At 45.5% G+C, this 20,540-nt stretch overlaps 1 protein-coding gene across 2 annotated transcripts in view; it reads left to right on the top strand.

The window, feature by feature from the left end:
- The window catches only part of FECH (ferrochelatase), a 303,513-nt gene that overhangs the window by 34,144 nt on the left and 248,829 nt on the right, over positions 1-20,540 (top strand). The gene's annotated exons all lie outside the window — the stretch shown is intronic.

Here is a 20,540-nt window from a genome sequence, read left to right as displayed (position 1 = left end):
AAATTCTCTGCTGCTGTAATTGTAGCCGCCACCGTGGAAGAGAGCGTCAGATATCTGAAGCAGGTTGGTCCCTCTGGACCTAGTTAGATTTTTCACTGAATATGTTCTACGTTCCAACGCAGACTGGGACTTAGTCATTTTTTTCCGATGTGCTAGGAGTTGAGTAGGATGAAGTTGAAATTCAATTTGACGCTGTAGAACTGCCTATCCGATATCCTTTCTGGTTGGTCCTGCTGAGGTTGCGAAAGGACAGTTTTCAGAAGTTTCAAAACTTTCTTCTGATGACCAAACAACTAAAGTAGTACATTCTAAGCCCCCTTGGACCTTACAGGAAGGCCTGTGGAGGTAGTCCGGGTGTCAGGCACAGGCCAAGCCGAAAGTCCAGCTCAGGTTTAGTTGCCTCTGGTCTTTTGCAGTTTGTTTTGTCCCTGTAGCCACACAGGAGGTTAGTCAACTGACCCTTGGAGCCCAATTTTGTTCCTGGACACTGCTTCTTCTGGGTGCAAGAAAAAACAGATCCCGACTTTCAGAGCTCCTCACAGGTCACAGACCGTAGGTTCAGTACTTCTCTGATCTACCGCAGGGCCAGTAAATGTTCTAAGAATGGTGACCGGTGATGCCACATTTATTTCTGGCACCAGCTAGTGGGTGGGGTTGATTCCTGAACACTACCTAACCAATGAGGTAAAAGTTCTTGGGGACAATCTACCCACTTTTTTCAGACGTTCCTGCATGCCCTACTGCAAACAATCCCACAGTGCCGCTCACTCAAAATCCAAGATGGGGAAACCCTTCTCTCCGTCTGCAGAGCCTGGGTCCCCAGTCAGGGATGTAGCTAGGGTAATGAACATTCCTCTCCTTTGTGGTCTCAAAACCGGTTCTAAGGGTAGCTTTCCTCCCACTGGGTTTAGGGCCAGTCTGACTATTGGGATATAGACTGGGGCCTTCCAGAAATCACAGGGCATTTACTTGCAACACAGCAGGTTCCTTTGAAATAAATGATGTTCCTGGGCCCACCTTAAATTGGTCGACCTTCCCACTACTCTACCAGTGTCTCTGTTCTGGAAGTAGGTTTCACACCTAATTCAAGCCAATTACAGGCTAGGCTGTGGATGGCGAGCTAATGAAAATTAGCCTGTGGTAGTTTCAGGCATGGCAAAAGATAAATTTCTCAAAATGACAGTTCCCATATATTTCATAAAAACCTGACTTAAAAGAAGGACATTGGATTATTAATTAGTATAAATAATAAGTCTTTGAATTGAGTCTGTAACTCGTACAGGTCAAAAGTTATAGATTAAAGTGTACAATCTATACCTTGACTCTTCCTATGTGGTAGTTGCAGCCTGATCAGTATCGATGTAATTTTGGCCCTGGTCACTGGTAAAACATGCCATTTCTAATATCACACATGTCCCACTCCTAAGTATTATGCACCTTACCTTGTGGGCAGAGAAATATGCTTAGAGTGACGTATTTAATATTTTAAATCCGATTCCTACCTGTCAAAGGGGTGATTTTGACATGCCTGTGCAGTAGTGTTCTAGCTTCTACTGTCAGGCGTCATTGGGTAGAACTGAAGCCAATGTTATGCTGCCCACTGTAGTAGATGGCATTGTTAGTGCTGCAGTTCACAGGTGGCTTTTAACTTTCATTGCCTGAGGCTTGTTTCCATACAATATACTATGGTCTTGAAGAAAATTTGATTGTACCCATCAAGTTTAAGACCATTTCAAAATATTTAAAGGGGAAGCATAGACACTTTAATCTTGTTTAGCGGGGGTAACGTGCACAGGGTTCCAGGTCCAGAAAAAGGCAGCACATATGGGGGTAAAAACACAGAAAAGGCAGGTTGCCTACATAGTTTTTTATTATATTATCACATGTGTGCTTCACTCCAGCTTGCCCTAGTTGCTTGCTACATAGCAGCTAAGATAGCGTACTGAGATCAGTGGTTGGAGTTGAGATATATGTGTAAACCACATGTCACCAATTTGAATCCCAGGAGGCAAAACTGACCCTTTAACCCTTCTTTGACTGAAACACTGAATACTATTCAATAGGGCATTATCAACACAATTTACTTGCGGTGATATGAAAATGTAAAAATCTGCAGAGGCTAGAGTTTGATATGACAACGTTTTTAAATAATTCTCTCTTTTGATAATTACAAAGCTGTCATTAGGTTTGATCTGATGACATTCTCTCCATTGATTTCAAAATATTGCTATATATATATATATGTATATACACACACACATTATATACACACACACACTAGGTGTTTAATATGTGAGTTGCAATCGGTAGAGCGAGAGTTGTGCTTCAGGAATCATGCTAGTTCGGTATGTGTTTTCATTAGTGGCTTACTGGTGAGGGTACAACGTGCACTATTTACAGAGACAACTTTGAGGCAGGCATTGGTTGTGATAGCTAAGCCCATACTGTCTAGCTGGAGGTAACCTTCTCGTTTGCTGGAAAGATAGTTTAATAAGAAACCTCACTGCTGAGATAGTTGATAATCTGCAGGTTACTAGTTTGAATCCCAGTATGACCGACGTACATTTCAATCATTCACAATTCAGTAAACTTGAGCTTAGTAATGGTTCTCCTTTTTTAGGTTTCGCCTGGCGTCCACTGCGCAGCAGTGTCGCGCAGGCGAAATCTTTTGTTCTTCAGTACGGGGCTTTAACCCGCCTCTGTCTTCCATTGGCTAGCTCCATAAATGGAGGCTAGCCATTGGAAGAGAGATGTGCCAGTAAATGTTGGAGCAGATTCGTGGGCGTTAAGTTGATTTTTTTCCTAGCTCCGCCCCTTTTAGAACGTCATGCGGCGGTGGGCGGTGTTTTTTTTAAAAAAAAATTTAAGAAGGTTTGTTTTGGTCATTTCTCCGAAGATGGCGCCCGGGCAGTAGCTTCGTATTCGAACAGCTACCGACCCTTGTTCTAATATGGCTACAGAACGGGGTACACAAGGCAGTTTCACTGCGCAGATGCAACGGCAAGCCACGGGCTGGTGGGCTGTATCAAGAGGGGGTGATTGTGATCCATCATGGCGGACGTGGCATAGCCGCCAAAGCTGTCCACAACAGGAGAAGAAGCAGGGTCGGAAGGTGGTCACTGAGGCGTCCAGAACGCCATCTTCGGACCAGCAGTTAGAAGGACGAACACAGACCATCCTTGCGTTGAAGCATAGACAGGCGACCATATCAAGTATGTCTTAAGTACCCTGTTCAGCGAAATGCGCGTGCATAGTTCAGAGAGCACTTCATGAAGCTCCCGCTGTCCGTGTGCCAGTTCCCGCCCCCTCCCGCTGTCCATGTGCCAGTTCCCGCCCCCCTCCCGCTGTCCGTGTGCCCGTTACCGCCCCCTCTTTCGCTGTCCATGTGCCCGTTCCCACCCTCCCTCCCCCAGTCCATGTGCCCGTTTCCCCTCCCGCTGTCCGTGTCTCCTGGATGTGCAGTGGATTGCATGCACACACATGCCCTTGACGACCATGAGCGAGCATGCACCAGCTCCTTTTCCTCCCACGCGTCACGTCCCCTTACACCCACGTGACCCCACCCTCCCCTTGCAGGTTTCCATTTAACATGGAACCATTGATTAGTAAGAGTATGACACTTTACTAGTCTCGCTACCGGACACATCCCGGACCCTTGAAACACTACCTTGCAGGGCCTTATCGGATTTCTTCCCCGTCCTGCAGACATCGACATCCCTGCTGCCGATTAGAACCTTCTCCTAGGTAAGCTTACGATGCCCCAGCCAGTACTTTCCCATGTGCTTCTGCCATACGCGCTGGTAGTTACCCCGGGCCGTTTGTCATCCCTACTTCCAGATTGCAGTCCCACTTCGCATCAGCTGCCTCCTTTGATGTGGACTGGATGGAATCATTCGCCGCCCAGCCACCTCGGATTTACTCGCTACAGGTAACCTCTTGGCTGAGATTTACCTACCTTTTTACGCCGTGTTCCCCTGCCCTACCCCTATTCCTGTCACCGCAGGTCCAGACTCCTGGTTTCCTGCTCCCGCCCTCCCCGGACTTCTCTGCCCCAGTGTCAGCTGGTACCCAATTGCTCTCCCAGGACATCCTGGTTTAATTTGTTTTTCCTTCTTGGCTCCATCTCTATTCATTATCCTTTCCCGACTCCTCCTGATTCTATAGAGCACTTTTCAAGAATTTTTGTAACCATCGTCCATTTGCGAGAGCTTAAGCTATTGGCATTGTAAATGACAATGCCATTAATTTATCTGTTTCCAAAACCAACACATAAATACAAAATTTGTCATTTACAATGCCAATAGCTCTAACTTTTACAAAGGCCAAACCGTTGCATTGTAAATGCTTGTTTATTTTTTTAAGCGATTTGCAAAGGCAGAAGTGAGGTATGGAGTTCTTTATTTTTTCAAACCTGAGCCCTTTTTTTGTCAAACCATTGCAATGGTTTCTTGCATGAAAACTATAAGAAAAAAAAATACAGATGCAGAAAACAATATTTTATTCTCTTTCATTGTGGAGGATAGCTTTGGACATTCACTTGCCTACCTTTCGGTCTGACATGACCACCTTAGTATTTAGAACAGTTTTGTGGTGGGTTATAGCATGTCTAACGTCTAATACATTATCTGGACAACATTTTATAATGGAATAGGTGAAAGGGTGGTTTCGGGTAAATACCCCCAATGACAATCAGCTTGTTGTAAGTACATAGTTTTGTGCTGAACTGGATGAAATCCAGTCTCGTTCCAGGAGTGGAAACTCAGCTTTTAGGATTTCAGCTTGAAATGGTGGAGTATGCTTTGAAGCTGCCAAAGGATAAGTGGATGGATCCCCAGGTGATATAAGAAGACTTTTAAATGTGCAGAAGGTTTCTTTTTTTAAAAACTGTATTTATCATGTTTTATCAAACATCACATAAACCAATAGCTTCATCTTATATCAGACGTGCATGTTACAGCAGGAAAGCAAAAAAACTGTTACACATTTGAGAAATTTTACATGTAGCATTACTCTTATGTACAACCACAGCTGTAGGAGTCCTTGAATTGACGCGCTTATACCATGCCACATATAGTTCCTCCAAGATCTATGGGGAGTTTGACAAAGAGAGAGTAGTGTCCCGTGTCTCACATATTTTGCATATTCTATCAAGTCGTATTGCTTGCAGAGCCGGGTTCACATACAGCAAATGACTATACCACACTTCAGGGGGTGTCATATAGCTACTTCTTTTCTACATACTGTGTTACCTTAGCATGAGTTTATTAAATGTTTGCACGCCGTTTTCATTCTTGCTTCACTTTTGCACACGACACATAATTGTTGTTTTAGCTTTCAACCCAGAAGAGCTTCGTGATTTACTAGAGAAATAATATGTTATTGCTCTCATATCAGTTTTGTTCTGCACTCTGTCTGCACAGCGAGTGCTGAAGGCTACACGGATAACTTAACCCAGTGTTGTTGTAAGGTCCGATCTTCGCACCCCTATAGGCATAACACACATGCTGCTGCCAAAATCTGGCTCTAGGCGAGTTTTATATTGTTGTGCTGAACGCACAAAAACACACTTGATATGCTTCGCATGAAGAGAGCTGGTGGAAGGTGATGTGATCGTCTTGCCACTGAGATTTTAAGGTATGGGCCCGCCCTGCTAAAACCCAAATGAGACCTTCATAGATATAAAATACTATGCTAAATAGGGAGAGTGTGAATTAGACATTGTTAATTTCTATTCATTTCAGCATATTAGTATGCTCTCACCATTCGCCTTTTATGGACTGATAACTATCCTAATAACTTTGTTGCTTATAATATGTTTGTTAGTATTATACAAGATACTGCGTTTGAGAACCTTGCATTAGTAAATAAATATTTCAAACGTGCACGTGTCCTCTTTTACTCCACGTTCTGGTTTATGATGATTATATAACGAAAGAGTGTTCATGTGTTCCACGATTCCTGAGGTACTCTAAGTTCATGTTCTGGTCTGTCTAAGCATTGGGAGTTTGTTATGACCAATGAGACACTGTAGCTAGCTCGGTAAGGGGATTTTGGGTACTGAGGTGAGTTTTGGGTCATCCTAATTCACTGAGGTTTCAGGTCTCTATGCACAGTTCTGTAGGAGAACGGAATTCTCGCTACAGGGGGATCCCCGTGTGTCTCCTCCGAGGAGGAACCCTCGGTATGCTCATCTTGTGCCTGAAGATATGAAATCAATGGTTCCCAAATATCTCTGGGACGGGAAGTGATCTGCAATAGTTCTGCATATGCTGTGAGTTGGTCTTTGCAATTTATAAAATCTTGCAGCCACTCATTGAATTTCGGAGCTCGCCTCCTACCCTATCTACAAGCCACTTTCCACTTAGCCAGTAGTAGCCCCCTGGTGGTGAATTTTTTGTGTGTCTTAGGGGATGTCTGCTGTGTAGCTTAGTAGTGTAATCAGGGTAGAGCATGAGAGTGGAATTGTAATCATCTTGGATAGTGCTGCAAGTACCTCCTGCCATTATTTTTGTACCTGGGCACATGCCCATGCAAGAAGTCGGCCCCCTGTTGGTGACATCTTTCACATCTGTCATCCTCTTGTAGTTTGTATTTGCAGAGTAGTGTGGGTGTATAATACGCTCTATGTAGAAACTTGAAGTGTATGAACCGCAGACTGCTCCTGCCTGTGATTTCTGTGGTTTGCTCGCAGCAGAACTTCCACTGCACATCCATTATCAGGGATTCTAGATTGCAGTCCCAGGCAACTCTGGCCGTCGGCGTGGTGTAAAGTCTCTCCAGCAGTGATGCATGATAAATGCGAGACACAGTATGTGAGGGGCCAGACATTTTAAGCGTGACCTGCAGGACCTCCAGCGGGTCAGGTTCCTGTGGGAAGCTAGGTGTGCTGGCTCACATATCATGCTTCAAACGTATGTACAGGAACATCTCTGAAGGTATAAACCCCTCCCTGGTCAGTATGTCCTTCTGATCCTTGAATCACCCCTGAGATACAGATCGCCCCATGTGTGCAGCCCTCTTTTACGCAACATGTCTCTGCATACTGCTTCCTGCATGACGGGCGCATGAGAGCTGTGGTAGAGGCATGAGGGGAAAGTAGAGTAGAGCCTTAACCATCATCCTGGTTAGGCGCTTCAAGGCATTATTGGTGCATGAAACTGTGTGGTGTTACCTTTTTGCCCGGGACTTGCGCTCCCAGCAAGGAGATGATCGGTGTAGGTGCCATGTAGCCTTGTTCAATGACCAGATGGGGCATGAAAGGTGGTGGTTGAAACCAATAGACTGCATAGTGGGCCTGAGCACTAAGGTAGTAGAGTTCTAGGTCTGGAGCTTCAAAACCTCCTCTAGAGAAGGGCTGAGTCAAGCGTGTCCAGCTTAATCGGGGTTGCTTTCCGCCCCAGGCTAGTTTAATGAGTAAGGAGCGGAGAGTGTTAAAAAAAATTACGCCCTGGGTAGTAAGGTATATTGATAAATAAGTAGGGAAGCTTGGGAACGATGTTCATTTTCATGAGGGCTATCCTGCCGGCCAATGAAAGAGGGAGGGCGATATAGCGATCTATTCACGTGCCAATTTTTTCAATTGCAGCACTGTAGTTTGCTCTTATAGTCTCCAGAGGGTCCTCTAGTAATGTTGACACCCAGATACTCAATTTCGTCACTACACCAGTTTAGTGGGTATTCAGATGCAAATCTGGGAATATTGGGGATAAGCGGGAAGATTTGCGATTTATTCCACTTTAGGTTTATTCCTGATATGTGGCTAAATCTGATAAATTCTCGCAGGATGGGATTGAGACTGACACTGAGCTCACAGGGATAGAGGGTGATGTCATCCGCGTACAGGGATATTCGGATTTGGCAGGAGGGATAGATTATGGCGTGTTCTCCATGATGTTGTCAAATCTTTGCGCCAAAGGCTCAATAGCTAAAGCAAAAAGTAATGGGGAGAGCGGGCAACACTGACGGGTACCTCGCTTGATGGGGTCAGAGTATAGTCCTATGATCTGAACCACCACTTCCGGTTTGGAGTATAACAGCTGAATCCAGGCGAAGAAAGGACGAGGGAGGCCCATAACACCCAGAATGGCATGCATATAATCCCACTTCAAGGATTCAAAAGCCTTTGTGGCATCTAAAAAGACTCCTGCTGCCGCACTATCAAGATCAATGTCATGGAGAAGCGCAAAGGTGGTGTGCAGGGAGGCGGCCCTTCACGGAACGGAACGAACCCTGCCTGAGCAGGGATAATCGGTTGGCTATTACTTTGGCCTATATTTTCGTATCACAATTAATTAAAGATAGGGGTCTGTAAACTTCGCACTTATCAGCTGCCTTACTGGCTTGAGTAAAGTTATAATCATAGCCTGTCACATAGACGAGGGGAGGGACACAGAGTCTCTTGCCTCTTTGTAAACTTGTTTGAGAACGGGGTTCAATTGCTCGCTATACCATTTATAAAACTCTGTGAGTAAACCGTCCGGCCCAGGGGCCTTACTGGAGCCCACCCCATTATGGGGGCCCTAATCTCATCCTCCTCAATGTCTGCAGATAAGAATTCCCAGCGGAAACCATTAATCCAACCCAGAGCTGTGTCTTCAAAATATGCAGCTACGTCTGGGGGGTTTCAACCATCCAGTGTGATATAGTGCTGTGTAATAGTTAGTGAAGGTGTCAAGGATTGCCTGTGAGTCTACATTCCTCTGCCCCCTATCATCCGTAATTTCCAGGAATTGATTAGCAAACCTAGGGATTCTACTTGTCTTGGCCAGGGAACTACCAGGACGTTCACCCTCACCATAAGCCCTAGCAGTAAAGTACTTCAATCGGAATTTGGCCTCACGTTCAGCTTCCTCACTACCAGGAGCTCCTTGAGTCGAGCCTGCGTCTGCGCATCCAGTGAGGATGCAATCTGCGATTCAGTTTGTTTGATGTCTATTTCTAACTTACACGGCATGCCCCAGAGGGATCGTAAAATCCCACTGCTCTTGGCAAATGTGGGTGTGATCCCTGGGTCTATTGACAAATTGAAATCCCCGCCCCACAATATAAATGTAGAGCCTGTCTCCAGTATGCGTCCCCATAGTTGGGTAAAGTAGTGAGTATCGTCAACGTTGGGTGCATAACAGCTTACCAGGGTAACCGAGTGCTCTGACAACCTGCCCCACATTATACTGAATCTCCCCTGAGGGTCCTGTATGAAACCTAGCGGGCATTATTCCAGACCCCTCTTGTTCACAATTGCAGTGCCTCTGGCGTATGTGGAGTATGCGGAAAAGCAGCTGTGTGCAGCCTATTTTCTGCCGAACAGCAGCAAAGCCCTAGGGGCCAGGTGCGTCTCCTGAAGCATAGCCACCTGTGCATGATGTCTTTTGAGATAGTGGAGAACCTGCCTCCGCTTTCGGTGATCTCGGTGGCCTCTCACATTGAATGCCAAGAAATTGATGGAGGGCATGCAAGACTGTGATTGACTAGCCAGTCAGTGTTAAATAATTGTGGGGGTGACAGTTACAGGACAACGTTGTTAAAAGGTGTGTGTGCGCCAAACATACTACACGCATCTTAAGTGTGTACGATTATTGCTAATAGCATGCAAATCGAAGCAATATGTCAATCTGCTTAAGTAACCCCCTCCAACACCTGCAGCCCAATCCAGTAGGGAATAAAGGCCCCCTACCCCCAACAAACAATAACATAGGCTGTTTGGACAGTGTACAATAGGAGTTTCATCCCCGAGCCCAAAGCCATTCTGTAGGGTAAGATAGAACATAGAGGGACATGCCTTGATGGGGCCGTACGCCACTAGTCTCTGCATCAGCCATGACCAAAAAAGCAATAAGAACCGCACATTCAACATATAGAGCATTCACTGGGGGAATTCCCTCTAGGGGTACATGCTATAGACGCCATCAGCGAATCTCGCTAGTGCGAGGGAGCCCGAGAAACCAGTGATACATTAAACGCCTCATGGCTAAGTCACTCGAAATAGGGCCAAGCAGAGTATCGAGAATGTCAGAGAGTTCCTAGAACTTGAATATATCTCGTCTCACATTTTAGCGCATCTACAAGGAACAGTCTTACCAGTTCGTAGTATCTTCGAGGCTTCCTGAAATGTCTCTACATCTCCTCTTGGGTGGGCGTGGAGGAACCAGAGCCAGACTCCGCGGCCGGTGGGGTAGGTGATTGTCTCAAACAGGTCTTCAGGAAGTCCTGGATGTGCTGTGGGCTGGTAAAGATGTGCGTCTTCCCTCTATGCAGGAAGCGCAGTCTGGCTGTATAAAGCATGGCATATGGAATTGCCTGCCTGTTGAAGCTTTTTCTTTGCTGGGAGGAATTTCTTTCTCGCCTCCTTTACTGCCATGGTGAAATACGGATATAGCGCCACTTTCACTCCATCGTAGACCAAGTCTTGTTTCTCCCGCTCTAGCCTAAGTGCAGTGTCCCGGTCTTTATAATTTAGGATACGTGCCAAGATAGGGCGCGGTGGCGCACAAGGTGGTGGTCGCTCCAATCAGAACCTTGGAACAGGCGTTGGCTCCAAAGAGACCCAGTTCAACATATTCCTCTATGCGTCCAGTGGCTGTGGATTCCGGGACCCCTACGATGCGCAAATTATTTCTGCGCGGGCGCGCCTCCAGGTCTTCATTTTTCAGCTATGACTTGGAGCAGTTTCTCCATGCCCTGCAATTTGGCATTGTTTGCTTCAGTTGTATCTGCAAGAGTGGAGATACGTTGTTCAGTTTCTGCTATGCGGCCATCATGTTTCTTTAGTTTCTGCGCGAGGAAGTACATGCACAGGTTCATGGAGTCCTTCTTGGATTCAATGGAATTTAAGCTCTGACTGATCGTGAGGAGGATAGTTTTGAAGTCATCATCTTGTGGTTGGGTCAGGGGAGGTTGGTTGTCATCCCGTCGTGATTCTGCATCATCACTGGGGGCCTGCTTCCATGCCGAGAACTGCAGTTTTGCTTGCTTGCCGTCGGTGAAACCCATTGTGCATTTCCCTCTTGTGGGCTCGATACAGCTCTTGCGCAGCAGACCGGGATTGCCTCCAGCAGCAGCAGGGCCAGAATTGCGAGGGATCTCAGGGTAAGGGGATGCTTTTGCTCCGTGCACCAGGGCCCGTGTGGCGCTTAACTACTGCACCTCACTTGCGATCACGGATTCCCCGAGATCATGAAGCATTCACTGTAGCCCAAAGGCGTCACCGGGTGCCACTATGTAATGTGCCACGGGTTGGCGTGTCTTGTCTGCAAAATAGGCTCTTTCCTCTATTTCAACGCCCCAGTCTGGAAGGTGCAGGCCCATTTGTTCATGCGTTAGGGGGGGCCACAGGCATCCCAAACCATCTACCGTGTCCGACCTCAAGGAGTGTTAGCCCCCTCTACCGATGCACATATTTGCAGCAGAATGAGGTCCCTCTGCAGCCCCCGCGCTCTGTAACTAACGCAGGCTCAAAGTCGCAAGAAGGCTCAAGGGCCCGCCACAGGCCTTCCGATCCTCCCAGTCGCCACAAATTGTCCTGCAGGGGTCCGAGTCCGCACGTTGGCAAACAAAGCAGCTCATCACAATTCACTGTTCAGAAGAGGCTCAGCATGGTATCTCAGGTGCACTTGCAAGTAGGCCACGCAGGCGGGCACGGCCGCAATTTACCTTAAAGTTGCTGATTCCTCCGACCTCACCAGGCAAGGCACAGCTGCAGCTCGGCCTCAAGACAGTCAGTTGTCCACTTTACCGCTCACCCAGGGGTAGAAGATCCTAATTATGGGCATTCACCCATATGTCAGGACCCCACGAGCAGAGCGCCCGCTCCTCAAGCCTCTCTTCAGGGTCCCCAGCGGTCGCTCAGGTCAGCGTCCCTGTCAGGCCTCTGCAGGGTATTGCAGACACACTGGAGCCCCACCGCACACGATCCCAGCGGGCTCCGGTGAATGATGAGCTCAGCAGTCTCCAATGCACAGCTCGCAGCGGTGACATAAGGCACCCCGGGGCTCTAACTCTCACCTCTCTAAAGCCCGGGTGCCACCATTTTGCAGTCCTCCTCGCGGACCAGGCCTGAATCAGGAGCAGGTCTCGATCAGCGAAGTACAGCACCGCGGGAGCCTCAAATAGTTTTTTTTTTCCAATTCTCGCTGACTTTACAAAGTGTGGTGCATGGTTTTAAATCAGTGAGGTGCCCTGTATGCGCAGGATGTTGTTCTCTGACGGAGCCTCCCTAAGGTGTGGCCATCATGTCCGCCGGCTCTCTAGCACCCACAGAAGGTTTGTGTAAAGACATTGGCTTGAGTTGTGTGGTTGCTTCCGTCTTCCTAGCAGGTGATTTTCTGGTGATTTCCTTACTTGCTTCATAGGCTGAAAGGGTCCAATTTACACATGGGCATGAGGCATTCACAAAACATTTGATTACCATAGGAAGCTGAACCTGGAGGGGGTGGGAAGCAGGCTTTGGGGACACGTGCAGTAGGATTGATTTTCTCGCCCCATCCCTCTTGATATACAAGACAGAGGAAGGGCTTTGATGTGCGGTGTGCACTCATGTTTAATTCCTTTTAATTGGGAGGTGAGGGGACATTTTCTATGCTAGTGTTTTGTTAGACCGCCAGAGGTCATGTACATGTTGGAATCTATCCATGATACTCTTTGTTAATCTAGTTGTTGATTTCAATAGCGGTATCTAGAAATGCAATAAAGGATAGTTTCCCCACTGAAGCAGTCACACACGAGGGGGTAGGCTACCCAGCTGCCACAGGCGGTAGCAACACAGCGCTCCTGCCGTGCTGCGGATTTCAAAGCCAAACTCGTTTCGAGTTAACAAACACTTGGTCACTGGCAGTTTGGCCAGTGGCCGCGTTTGGCTTTGAAATTAGTAGCGCAGCAGGAGCACTGTGTTGCTACCGCCTGTGGCAGCTGTGTTGCCTACCCCCTCGTGTGCGACTGCTTCAGTGGGGCAACTCTCTTTGATGTGTGTGTGTGTGTGTATGTGTATACTGTGACGTAGCCGAAACGCGTCATGCTGGCGACAAGGGGTCAATAAACCACCTTTGAATCTACTCATAGTGCTGTATTGTTTAGCATTTGCTGTGCATTCTGGGATATGTAGTCTCACACATAGTGATAATACACTTAAGGCGATGCGAGTTCACACTACTACTATAACGCCATACCACATAGAGAATATATGAGAAATACGTGGTTGTTTGCTGAAAACACAGCTGAATAAAGTTGCAAACCTAGCAAAAACTACATATCCCAGAATGCACAGCAAATGCTAAACAATATAAATATGGAAAGTGAAAAGGGACAAATTGTATGATACTGCTGTGAAAAGGAACTACAGGTTCGAAACGCGTAGGCCATCACAATTGTGGAATAAACTAACTTGAAATTACTAAGTGGAGTGCCAGGAGTAATCATTTTCGTGTGGGATATATATATATTCACTGAAAAAACCATAGGTTTCACACCAGTTATAGTTAGGAATTAGCATTTAAAAAATCTATTAAATTCACTGAAAAAACCATAGGTTTCACACCAGTTATAGTTAGCTGGAAATTTTACTGACATAAAACCATTGAAATTCCCACGTTATAGTTAGTTGGACTCACTATAACTTGCGCGCCTGCAATGCACTGCTGATGACGTCACATATTACATCACTCATGACATGGTTTTAAATGCTAATTCCTAACTATAACTGGTGTGAAACCTATGGTTTTTTCAGGGAATTTCATAGGTTTTTTAAATGCTAATTCCAAACTATAACTGATGTGAAACCTATGGTTTTTTTCAGTGAATTTCATAGGCTTTTTAAATGATAATTCCTAACTATATATAGGGCCTCAAACCTATGTTTTTTTTCAGTGAATTTCAAAGGTTTTTTAATCGCAAATTTCTATTGCTATCAAATATAATATTTTTTATAATGAATCCTATATTGTATATTTATGTAATACTATTTTTTATGTGTATATTCTTCATTTTTTTTCCCTTGGGGCGCTCCCGGTGCGCGTACCGGTGAGCGCTCCGGTAAGCGCAGTCTTGCGGCACGCCCCGGTGCGCGTACCGGTGAGCGTCCCATTAGCGCTATTGCCGCGAACGAAAACATCTTCGTGACGTATCGCGTAGCCGCGTCCGCGTGATATGCACGGCGTGAGCGCACCCGGAAGCACCCACGCGCATACGAACAGGCTACGTAAGCGCCCCGGGTCGCGTAGCGTAAGCGCGTCAGGTCATGTGACCTGAAAATAACACTTCTCATTGGTTCAGAACAGTTTTGGTTTCCAAATGATGAAAGCCAGAGTCATGTGACCTGAAAATAACACTTTTCATTGGTTCAGGACAGTTTTGTTTTCCAAATGATGAAAGCCCCCACCTATTTTCCTCATTCTCACTTTGTACTTTGAGTGAGGAAGACCTGTTTGTACCTATTTGTACTGAAAAATGGCTACAGTAGCAGCAGCAGCAGGAGCATCGCAACCACCACCACCACCACCACCACAAGGACCACCACAGTGGTGGTGATGAAGAAGAGGAGGAGGAGGGGGAGGGGGAGGAGGAGGAGGTTCCTGCCTGAAGATACTACCCAATATAAGCCAAAGGAGCACATTATCTGGGAGTTTTTTTCAATCCCAAAGGTCCTCAAGAAAGTAAATGCGCCAAGGGTTACTTGTCTAATCTGTGGCACTGTACTTTCCAGGGGGAACCCTAACAAAAAGCACTCTGTTTGGCAATAACACCATGATTCGCCACATGCAACGCTTGCACCCTAACAACTATGCTGCGGCAGAGGTCAGAGAACTGACCAGAAACCCTCCCCAATCTTCTCCGAGCACCTCCCAAAGTAAGCAACCCACTCCATCGGGTCCAGAGACAAGGGAGATGGTCCCAAACATCCAAACCCAGTTTGGAGAATACAAAATCGTATGTATATTTTGTGGAAAAACAATTACCTATGATGAGCAAAGCATTAAACTCATCAACCGTGCTGGTGACAACCACAATTGCCCCAAAAAACCTTAATTTTTTCCTGATTTTTTTTGCTCCAGTTGAGCCGTTTACAATTCTCTGTTTTTTGTTTGTCCCCATAAAAATAACAAAAAAATATAAAATTGTTCATAAAAACCAAAAAAAGTACAAAATCTTCAAAAAAACAATACAAAAAATAAAACAACAAAAAGAAGAAAAAAAACAGTTCTTTTTAGAACTACCTCCAATTCATAAAAAAAGCTACTTTTTTGAAAAAATCTGTCATTCTTTTTTCCCCATGGTACGCTCCCCGGTGCGCGTACCGGCACACCCCCTCCCCCCCGCCCCCCGGCGCAAATCGAAAAAAAAATCTTTTATTTTTTTGCCCCGCGGGGCCCTTTTATGGCCCCCACATCAAACCTAGGGGGTCAGGGGGGGTCTATCCTGCCCCCTTTTGGTCAATTCCCCCTTTGTTTTTGCCACCTCTTGTGTCTCGATCCTACCGAGACACAAGATGGCTGCCGCTCCGGACTGTTTGGAATGTTGACAGACACCCGAGAGCCAATCAGCTTTCCGCTCGCGAACTCGCGTAGCCGCTGGAGCGCGTCCCGGTGCGCGTACCAGCGCGCTAATAGATATATATATTTTTTAACCCAAATTACTCAAAATCAGCCGGAGCACATATCTTGAGACATAGCAATGGCACATCGGGCTACCCGTCCCTACAATTTTGCCAAGTTTGGTGGAAATCCATTCAGCCGTTCCGGCTAAAAGTGAGTCCAACCGCCCTATGGAAATTAACATGGGGAAAACACGTTTTGGGACCCCCCTCTTATCTCGGCCCCCGCTTGACGAATCCCCCCCAAACTTTCAGGGAAGGAGCGAAGCGCAGCGAGGCAAATTTGAGAAATTTCAGGCAGATTCTATTACAGGACCGGAGGCTTCAGATTATGCTTCTCAAACTTTACTGCATCAACACAGCAGCCAATGAAAATATATTATTTTCGCAACAAACAATAAATTACTACATTTCCCATGAACACCATGGTTATAGGCACGCCCCCATAGTCCATAAGAACCCTCTGCGTGTGTTACACATCCTCTTTCTTTGCTGCTCAAGTCAGAGTTAAGTGCACCTCCCCTGGGTCCCCTCACTCTGCTTGTGTTTGGGTTGTTCCTTTGGGGTTGCTTTGTATTGATTTAACATGGGTTGTATGATTGAGCCATAGCTCCGAATTGAATTGTTTTATTATTTCTGTTGGAATTGTTGTTGCACTTTTCTCTGTCCGTTTACGAACCACTTCAGAGCCGTTGACTTAGGACGTCAGTCTTTCGGTCCTCGCGCTTCTAGCGCTCAGGACAACGGTCTTTGGCCGGCAAGGGGGCCGCCGCGCTAACGCATACGAGCCCGATACCGGCAGCCGCAAGGCGCGCAGAGGCTTCCCTCGTACGCCCTGACGCTTCTCCGGGTGGCTCTCGGCCGACGCGCGCTACCTTCACGCTTACCAATTTGGGCGGTTTTGGTAGCGTTTGGGCGGCGCGCCTCATGCTGATCCCTCGTGCTGATCCTAACTAGAACTACCTACTGGCGACCGCCAGTAGGTTATGTATGTATATATATATATATATATATATATCTCAAAAGGTCTTGGCTAACCCCAGACCTAAAAAAAAATAATTCCCATCTGTAACAACATCAAGGCCCCCATGGAGGACCTATCCAACTATTGCCCAATTTTTCTGTTACCTCTCCTGTTTAAAACATTGGAAAAACCTATCAACAAACATCTATCTGACCATGTCGAAGCCACAGGATGTCTTGATCCATCTTAGTCTGGATTTAGGCCCAGGCACAGCACCGAGTCAGCTTTGATTGCTATTACTGACAATATTAGGCAGTCCCTGGACAACGGACAAGCAGTACAACTTGTTCTGCTCGATCTGTCATCTGCCTTCGACATCTCATCAGATTCTGCCCAGGAGACTTAAAGAAATTGGAATCCTTCGAACTAAGACTATCAACTTACGCCCCTTCCATTCGAAGACTATGGGACTGACTAAGGGAGTGACCCAGGGCTCCTGTCTTGGTCCTTCTTTATTCAACATTTATGTTTCTCCATTAGCGGTGTTACTTAGGAAATTGGGTTTCACACCAATCTTGTAGGCTGATGACACTCAGCTTCTACTTTCCTTTGACAAACACACTCCGAAGGCCCAGTCTACCTTAGCGGAAGGCATGATGGCTATTGCTATTTCCTCCAGCTCAATACGGGGAAAACCAAGATAATGCTGTTTGCAGATGCCCCAATGCTGTGGTCCCCAAGTTGGTGGCCAGAGGAGTTAGGCGACACCCTGGCTCCCACGACTGTGGTCAGAAACCTTGACATACACTTAGACCAGAAACTGACCATGAAGGAACACGCTGCAACCAACGCAGGCTTCTGCTTCCATCCGCTAAGCTTACTATGGAGGGTATTTCCCTTCCTCCCTCGGAAACCACTCATTCAGGCATTAGTGCTGAGCCACCTGGGCTACTGTAACGCCCTTATGATCTCAGAAAATGAGTCCTCGCTGAGCAGACTACAAGTAGTCCAAAACAGCGCATCCCACTTTGTCTCGAATGCCGCCCAACCCCCGAACTGCCTCTCTCCCGCTCCTACAACAACTTCATTGGCTTCCGGTACGTAAACGGCTCAAATTTAAGATATGCTGCATTGGGCATAAAACCCTGAACGGCAAAGGCCCCAGTTATCTTGCAGGAAAATCCATTCAGTACCTCCCACCCAGGTTTCTACGCTCAGGAACTAAATCTCTACTCCTACCACGTTTCAAAAATCATGCTTGGGTAGAAACGCTTTCTTTCACCTAGCCCCTTTCTATTGGAATCAACTTCCTATCCATCTTCGGCAATACCCTGGTCACCTTTAATTCAGAAGGCTCCTTAAAACTGCACTATTTTAATCTTGTGTCTCCTCCTGGCCAGCTGCAGCTCATCCACGGAACAGAGATACACCCCTTTGGGGGTGATTCGGGCACTTTATAAATTAATAAATATCAAATACGTGTGGTCCTTATTTGTAATAGCCTGTAGATACTTTAGGATGCTCATATAAAAATGTTAACTGTACTCCCTGCATATTTTATCCCCATCCACACTCTAATACATAAACATGTGTGGTGTCGCAACTTATCCGATCTTTGATTTCTCTGGTGTTTCCGTGTAGAAGGTCAAATTAGTTTTATTCTGACCATACAAGCATGCCTTGCATTTCCAGAATCCTCTCTTCTTTGCTATTGGCCAATTCAGTGTACCTGTACTTGGAAGATCATAAGCACGGAGATACCCTTCGGGGTCGATTCCAACGCTGTAGAAGAATATATATAAATAAATAAATACATTGTTTCAAAGTCCCATTATATGTTACCGTTGTTATTCTTCAAAAGATTTTATATTTCATGATTAGAGATGTTTAAATCCATAATGTATCTCATTATTTTTTTATCTTCATTATTTATCAGAATTGCCTTCTTCGCTACCAGCAGATCTTATTTCTTTCTATTTTTTGCTCTTTCCAAGGCATCATCCAACACGGTTTTCGGGTAACCTCTCTTCGTGAATCAGTTCCGACCTTGCCCTGATGAACTCCTCATAAGACGCACTCCACTTGAGTGCCTTGGGGTACCCACTGTTTGCATGCAAGTTGCTGTTTCAGATTTTTGGTGTTCTATGGATTTTAGTGCAAATGTTACCATTCTCTATATAGATTCAGGTGTCAAGGCAATTTATTTCCACTGCACTGATTTCCTAGGCGAATTTCAATTAAATTATTGTTGAATGTTTGATAAAAACCTCAATTTTCTTTCCTCTCATATTAAAAACAGACTGCCTATGAAACGGACCAATAGTATTACGTGTACCAGGACTACTTCATTCTGTTCAACTCATGCCGTCGCTGCCTCCCACCACCCCATTGTTAAATTAGCATATGTTGGGGCGAATGTTGTAACTTGCTTTTACAGGAAGTAATGGTCAATCAAATAAAAACACAATATGTCTGCAGCAGAAGCCCATCATCTCTAAATGTTCTAACAAGCTGATAGATCTTGATCAAAGAAAATACCTACATGTGCTGAGACCATCCGTGTGTTGTATTGACATGTATAAAGATTCAGCATCTATGGTTGCCATGAGATACTCGGCTCTCCATGGAATTTCATTTCTGGAAATCTATTGAATCTCTGAGATAAGATGGAAGATTTGGTACATAGGGGAATAAAAAAATGTCTACAAAGCTGGACATGTTCTCTAGAAGTGAACGTGGGCGCTGACAATTGGCTGTCCGGGTGGGTTTATGTTCTGCGGAAACGTATAATATTTTACATTAGCATAAGCAACAGCCATTTTGGCTGTAGCTTCCATTTCGTTTCCTTCGTCCTCTGCTGTTCGCCTTTTCACTCTGCTTGTGTCATCAACTTTAGTTGACCTCTTTCGACATAAACAATGTACGTGCTGGGGGGTTTGTAGCTGCCGGTGCACCTGGTCTATCTATTGATTGTTTACTGTTGCCATAAGCATTCCTGCACCCCCTCCTATTTGCTGACCAAGTGGTCATCCATCTGCCCTTGTTTGCCGATGGCTATTTCTGTGTTTAAAACTGTTCTTTCCATTTCTGTCCATATGCTTACATTACAACAAAACTCATGAGTGATTAATAAACTTTTTGTTTTACTTCAGCTTCAGTGCCGATCTCTCTTTTGTTAGTCTTTGGACCCGTGGACGAGAGGGTGACCCTGCACCAGTGTGCTCACTTTTGGGTACATTTCCACAGTTCCTTTGAGTAGGTAGTACATTGTGGGCCTTATTGGGTGATCTTTCTTGAGGTATCCTTATTCTTCATCCTCTAAAAGGCCCCGCTTATACAAGCTTATCAATTTTTATGATAGATGACCATGGCTTAATCAGTTGGATCCTTAGACTGTTTTTCATAATGTTCCTTATCATTTATTTGTCAACTAGCTTCCTTTATACATTTTCCACAGTTCATAATGACTATTTTTCTGTCTTTGTTGAACGCTTTGGTTATTATATTCTGATCATCTTGGAAATGTTTGAGGGCTGTCCAATCATTTTTCATCACATTACCCTTGTTATCTTGCTGGTTTCTCCTATGTTCCCTATTGGTTATATTACTTAGTCTCTCCATCAATATTTCTTGGAACAAATGTATTTTATTACCAGATGGTAACTGTGGACATAATCTTGATTTGGGTTTGCATGTATTTATTGTTGTTAGGTCTGTTTCAATACCCATTACCTCACAATACTCCACATCGGAAAGCTTTTCTAAAGTTATTTTAATATTTCTGTGAAATTCAACCTCTTGCTCGAAATAGACTTTAAATGGACCATGTCCTTACTTGTGATCATAAAGATTTCCTAACATTCCCTTAATTTGTTCGTCTTTTTTTGTGCATAATATTTTTTTGTTTTCATTTTCTAGAGAATTTTTTTATTCACTTCGAGCCTGTGCAAGATCCATTTTCATATTGGGGCAGAAGATTAGGCCTTTATTCAGCAG

Source organism: Lissotriton vulgaris, chromosome 3_1, assembly GCF_964263255.1.
Source record: "Lissotriton vulgaris chromosome 3_1, aLisVul1.2, whole genome shotgun sequence".
Lineage (NCBI taxonomy): Eukaryota > Metazoa > Chordata > Amphibia > Caudata > Salamandridae > Lissotriton > Lissotriton vulgaris.
This window is presented reverse-complemented; position numbering and strand designations above follow the sequence as displayed.